The 7,248-nt window shown below is 40.1% G+C and overlaps 1 long non-coding RNA gene across 1 annotated transcript in view; it reads right to left on the bottom strand.

Annotated features, from left to right (window-relative positions):
• LOC133555000 (uncharacterized) overlaps positions 1-6,062 on the bottom strand; it is a 53,475-nt gene extending 47,413 nt beyond the window's left edge. The window contains exon 1 of the long non-coding RNA XR_009807255.1: positions 5,966-6,062. This is a non-coding gene — a long non-coding RNA (uncharacterized LOC133555000). The remainder of the gene's footprint in view (positions 1-5,965) is intronic.
• Positions 6,063-7,248: the final 1,186 nt, after the last annotated feature.

Raw genomic sequence — 7,248 nt, forward strand, 5'->3', positions numbered from 1 at the left:
GAGTAAACGAGATGAGGGTAAATTGACCACTCGACAGCAGGAAGAGGCATGAAGTCATTAGTGGCAAAGAGGGCAATCAATAACACAGATTACAGGCCAGTGGTTAACGTTTTGGGGGTAATTAGATAATAGGACCCTGACATTATTGGTGGCGAACAGCATTGACATTTACGAGCTATTCCGGGACATACGAACACTAAGATCTGCTCTCTTGTCTTCACTTCTGAATTGAAACATCCTCAGTATCACAGTCTTCCCAAGCTGAGAAAACATGATTTGAGAGAATGAGCAACATTTCTGAGGCTGCTTCATGCAAATTATGGGTTGACTTTGCGCTATAGTCCAGAGCAATATTCTTGTCCAGGAAGATGATCCCACGGCGCTTCTATCATCACAGCAGGGAGCTGCACTTTAATATGGAACCTTCTCAGCGAACGGTGCTGTGGTATAAGAGACTCTGAAGTATGAAGGGGTCTCTTGGACACTGCATAAATTATTCACTCGCTGATTTTCTTTCCGTGACCTGAAAGCTACAAAAAAAAAAATGTGGATTTGATAGGGTCGCCAATCTAATAAAGTGGCGCTTTAGTTTCAGTATGATTTGGTTTAAGGCGTACATTTTTGTAATTTCAATATTTTCAAAAATGTCTTGGCTTTAGTCCAATATGACTGTATTGAAGAAGGAAAATGCAGTATTGGTATTTTTTTGGATCTATCAAAGGCCTTTGACACAATAGACTTTCAGATCTTATTGTACAAGCTATATCACTATGGTGTCAAAGGGGTACCTCTCGATTGGTTCTGTTCTTACCTTTACGGAAGGCAACAATGTGTATTCGTCAATGATCACAACTCACCCCGTATGACCATAAATTATGGGGTTCCCCAGGGATCCATCTTGGGGCCTCTCCTTTTTATCTTATACATAAATGATTTCATAAACTCCTCTGAAACTTTTCATAAAATAAATTTTGCTGATGATACACATTTGTTTACCTCACACAGGAGCCTACACAATCTACAAGAAACTGTCAATTCAGAGCTTATGAAAGTGGATTCCTGGTTCAAATGCAATAAGCTCTTACTTAATGTAAATAAAACACATTTTATTCTATTTCGTTCTAATAAAAACTGGACAAATACTGAGCACTGCCATATCCACATCAATGGGCAGGAAATACAGAGAGTCTACTCCACAAAATTCCTGGGGGTCAACATTGACGAATACCTCAATTTTAAATGTCACATTAGCCATCTGTTAAACAAATTATCCAAATATGTTGGCCTTTTCTTTCACCTACTTCATTATCTTCCTCTTTATGCTCTACTTACCTTGTACAAAACTCTATTTGAACCACATTTAAACTACTGTAATATCATCTGGTGTAACACCTTCCCTACTTACCTTCACAAATTAGAATCCATGCAAAAGAAAATCATATGGGCCCTGTCATGTTCCAAGTTTATTGCACCCACTCGTCATTTATTTCATAAATATCATCTCTTAAGAATGACAGAGTTCAATATTTATCAAAATGCTTGTTTAACCTATCTAGTCATTTACAGGCTGAATCTTAGGCTTTGTAGCTTGGTTCCTATCTACCATCCCCAGCATGCCCACAACACTCGTAACTTAGATCTGATAACAGGTAAACATTGTTTACTGGCTTGTACCGCTCACAGTGTCGTAAGCAGGGGACCAAAGATTTGGAACCAGCTTAATGAGAGCCTCAAGATGCTGTATCCATTCTCCAACTTCAAAATGAAACTGAAAACCTACCTATTAACCACCTATCTTTAATGCCTCATGTGGGGTAGACTACTGTTGGGTTTTGCATGCTTGAATGAATGTATGTATGTACAGTATGTGTATGCTTGTTTTAGTACTATTATCTTGTGTTTATTATATAGCGTTGTGTTGTTTTGTTTTTGTTTTTTTGTTGTTGTGCTTGCTACCATATTTGATCTTTCCATGTATACATTGTCCTTTGGACCCCTGTCAAAAGCTTCTTCTAGCTTATTTGGGGGACCCTTTCAGATCCCAACATCTTTAAATGATGATATTCACCACTATTGTAAATGTTATATGGTATTGTGAATAAACTTGTGAAAACTTGTAATAAAATTTTTATTCGACTAAGTACTTTCTATATATTCTACACACATATACAAAGTACATAGATGGCTTCTATTGTGCGCGTCCCTCCCATCCTACCTCTCACCACATCGCCCTTAAGAGTCTTCAATAAACGTAAGAGTCATGTTAAATGTTGACTTGATCAATTCCCATAAACCGAAACCCAATTCCACTGAGGAACTGTTTTTTATTTATTTATTTATTTATTTTGTCCTGTCCAGCTTCTCAGGCAGATCATATAGTTGATGTAGATGCCAATATCGGCTTATCAGATTTACTTTACAAAAGAGAAGTGTAGGATACTTCTCTTGTTGCCTTATTTGAATTTGACTTGATTAAATGTATTTATATTATCATTTGGTGCAGCCGGGCCGGAGCAGGAGGGGATAGAAAGAGAACAAAAGGAAGACAGAGGGTGGGCAGTCCACCCCCAGACCAAACGACTCTGAAACCAATAATGAATGTAACTGTCGCAAGAAACCTGATTGCCCTCTCAACGGAAGGTGCTTACAGACATCAGTCGTTTACCAAGCAAAGGTAACACGCAAGGACATTAACACATCCGACACATACGTAGGATTAACCGAAGGAGCGTTCAAAACAAGATGGAATAATCACAACGCCTCCTTTAGAAACCAGACTTTGCAGAATTCTACAGAACTCAGCAAACACATTTGGAACCTCAAAGACAATAATGTTGAATATTCAATAACATGGCAAATTCTTGCATCCAGCACACCTTACAACAGTGGTAATAAAAGATGCAACCTATGCTTAAAAGAGAAACTGTTTATTATATACCATCCAGATCTATCATCCCTCAACAAGCGCAGTGAAATCATTTCAACATGCCGCCACAGACGGAAACACCTCCTAGGTAACACATGAGCCAATCACCACACCCTACGCCTGCCTGTACCCACCCACTCTGTGCTCTATATAAACCATTGTATGTGAATGCTTCCATTAAAATCTCCTGATGATTGAGGGAACCCCTCATGAAACAGATCTGTAGAGATGAAGTAGTCTTGTGATTTTTTTCCCACACCTACATATTGCGCTCTACCACGGTATCGAGCACTATTCTCTGGATAATCCAATCAAGACATATATATATATATATATATATATATATATATATATATATATATATATATATACACACACATACACACATGCATAACTGGAACTGGAACTGTTTTTTTAACGTACGAACACAGAGACACTGACACTGCTACGGCATTAACGAGAAGTAAGATATTTTCTGCATCAGCAGCTGAGTCGCTTTAGAGCAGGTGTCTCAAACTCACTTTACCTAGGGGCCACTGGACACAGAGTCTTGTCGCGGCTGGGCCGCAAGAAAAGATTTCTTTCAAAAAATTTTGCATACTCCTCAGCATGTCTAGTTGTATAATGACGTTCCAAATTGTATCCCTTGTGCACCGCAACTTTCTCTGTGCAAATAAGACACGTCGGGGTGCCCCTGTGCTCAACAAAGAAATATTGCATCTCCCACTTTTCTTGTAATTGTCTCTGCTCATTACTAACCTTTCACTTCACTACAAGCTTTGAAAAAGACATGTTTGGGGTTGTGGAATATATTTGTATTTAGCTGACGCACTGTGAATAATGTTATTTTCGCAATGTGTGTCGTTCCGCTTTTCCTCCCAACAGCAACACGGGGGTCGGCGGATAATAGCCGGGAAAATACCGGCATAGCGACCGCAAAAAAAAGACTGCTTCCGGAGTGTTATCCGGCATCATATAGAAATATATGTAGTGTTCATCGTGTGAGGCTATATAAATTAAACAATAAAAAAAAACAAGTGTTGCGTGTGACTGCAGCCAGGCACGTAAGAAAACCATGGCAACGTCTCTGTCGCTTTCACTCATTTGCCGCTGTTCCACTAATGCAGGGGTAGGCAACCCAGGACGTTGAAAGAGCCATTTTGAACCCAAATAACACAACGCTGTCAAGCACAATTCTTATAACTCTCACGGGCCGTACTAACATTAAACTATAATATGAAGGTGGGGGCCACAAAATAATGTCCTGCGGGCCGCAATTTGCCCGCGGGACACGTGTCCGAGACCCCTGCTTTAGAGTTTTTATTGCACAACCGAGTACGATACGACACCAATCTGTACTGACTGAACAACATGAACAATCTTGTTGCAATGACAACAAAGACCTACCGACCTACCAAGCGTGGCGCTAAAACTAACCAAAATGTCACCAACGGTGCAAAACGAGGAATGCTAGTGTATAGAAGAATCTCAAAAGCGAGGAGAAAACAATCGCAAACATTGACCCAGCAACTACTGCTGGGTGACAGGAAACCAGAAAGGGGCTTGATTAACCAAAACACCTGGTGGGAACACTAAATTGCAAAACTAAGACAGGTGAGGAGAATTAGTGCCCATGGAAACTAACAGAAAACAAGGAAAGGGTGCACCTAGGGAGCGGACTAAAACAGAAAAACTACCCAACCCAAGTTATGCCATGACTTGGGTGACGGATCATGACACGTTCTAGCTTTCGGCAACCTTCCTGATTACGTCACTTGTCCTTGCCCTTACAAGGACTATTGGACCGTCTGATTTTCCTGCGGATGACAGCCATGGGAGATGGTTGTCATGTGTTGACAAGCCTTTTAAAGCTCTTAGTCCTAATTGTTACTTAATGATGGATATATTGAGTGGAGTATCAAATGACATAGCATCATATTAATATTATCATATGGTAAATGGGTTGTACTTGTATAGCGCTTTTCTACCTTCAAGGTACTCAAAGCGCTTTGACACTACTTCCACATTTACCCATTCACACACACATTCACACACTGATGGAGGGAGCTGCCATGCAAGGCGCTAACCAGCACCCATCAGGAGCAAGGGTGAAGTGTCTTGCTCAGAACACAACGGATGTGACAAGGTTGGTACTAGGTGAGAATTGAACCAGGGACCCTCAGGTTGCACACGGCCATTCTCCCAACTGCGCCACGCCGTCCCATATAATTATTTGCAACGAAGGGAGAGGAAATGAATCCCCACAACTGCAGTTTCAGCATATGATTTTATTAATTTATAGTAGGGCTGGGCGATATAGCCTTTTTTTATTATCTGGATATTTTTAGGCCATATCGCACTACACAATATATATCTCAATATTTTGCCTTGGCCTTGAATGAACATATTCCGTCCTACGTGTCTGTGTCTGTGGCGTAAACAAGTTGACAGATAGTTAACATGAAGATCCTAAGGAAATGGAAGAAAGAGACCAGGCCGTTAATCTTTAAGAAGCTTTAGTGAATTTCACACAGAATGCACTTTTCCTTTCTTCTTGTCTAATTGGTCATTTCTTTCTATGTTTTCTCTTTTCCTTGTATTGATTTGTTTTCGTTTTCTTTTGTTTTTTGTAAAACTGTATAAAGAGACACAAAATATATGTCAAATAAACACTACTAAGTAACAACATGTCCATAAATGATTGTTGCATAACATGTTTTCACACATACACACACAGCCCATACAATAGCATGTAAACAGTGCTCATAAACGTATGTAAATAGTCCTAACACTCAAAGCCACACATGAATAAGATTTACATATGGAATGCTTATAAACAACACAGGATAATATACATTATATACTGAGGAGGAGAGACACAAACATTGCACCCTCCTTTAGAGGAGTGAGCTACCAGCTACATGCTAAGTAGCAACAAGCTAAAACATGAGAACAAGCTATCTTCACACAGTACTATTTTTACTTGTACACACACACACAACGTCTTCATGTTACTCATAAAACAGACACAAGACTTACAGACAATGTTTCCAAGGCACTTCGCGGGTAGAAACAACAAACTTTGAGCGCTGAAACACGTAAATACGTCTCATATGTAAACAAGTGAGCGTCAGACTGTCACGCGCAGACTACTGGAAACAAGAGGAAGGAGCAACTCGCCTTCAAAATAAAGGTCCCTTATTAAAGGGGAACATTATCAGCAATATGTACCTTGATGTTGCAGAAAAAAGACCATGTATTTTTTTAACCGATTACCGAACTCTAAATGGGTGAATTTTGGCAAATTAAACGCCTTTCTGTTTATCGGTCTTGTAGCGATGACGTCAGAACGTGACGTCACCGAGGTAATACAGTTGCCATTTTCATTTTCACATTACAAACACCGCGTCTCAGCTCTGTTAATTTCCGTTTTTTCGACTATTTTTTGGAACCTTGGAGACATCATGCCTCGTCGGTGTGTTGTCGGATGGTGTAACAACACTAAGAGGGAGGGATTAAAGTTGCACCACTGGCAAATAAATCTTCCGCCAGACCCCCATTGATTGTGCCGCAGTGTCTGCACATTTTACCGGCGATGCTACGACAGACATGGCACAGAGATAGATGTATGGATAACCTGCAGATGCATTTGCAACGATAAAGTCAACGAAATCACAAAAGTGAGTTTTGTTGATGTTGTTGACTTATGTGCTAATCAGACATATTTGGTCGTGGCGTGACTGCCAGCTAATCGATGCTAACATGCTATTTAGGCTAGCTGTATGTACATTTGAAACTAGATACCCACAATCGACAGATTTAAGTTGCTCCAGTGTCACAAGATGCGAAAGTCTTGATCGTTTGGTCCACACATTTTACCGGCGATGCTAATAAGGCAGCCATGCTATGGGCCACTTCATTAGGTACACCCATGCTATGGCCGAATAGCGTCAATAGCTATTCGCCCAAGAGCTTCAGTCTCCTCTTCAATTTCGTTTTCGTTATCTGCCTCCATACTCCAACCATCTGTTTCAATACATGCGTAATCTGTTGAATCGCTTAAGCCGCTGAAATCCGAGTCTGAATCCGAGCTAATTTTGCTATATCTTGTTGCGGTATCCGCCATTGTTTGTTTGTTTTGGCAGCACTGTATGACGTCACAGGGAAATGGACAGTCGCATCGTAAATAGCGAAAATCAAGCACTTTAAAGCTTTTTTTAAGGGATATTCCGGGATTTTGAAAACAACTTTTAAAAATAAAACAAGCCACTGGGAAGTGATTTTTTTATTGTTTTTAACCCTTTTGAAATTGTGATAATGTT

The sequence above is a fragment of the Nerophis ophidion genome, linkage group LG06, assembly GCF_033978795.1.
Source record: "Nerophis ophidion isolate RoL-2023_Sa linkage group LG06, RoL_Noph_v1.0, whole genome shotgun sequence".
NCBI lineage: Eukaryota > Metazoa > Chordata > Actinopteri > Syngnathiformes > Syngnathidae > Nerophis > Nerophis ophidion.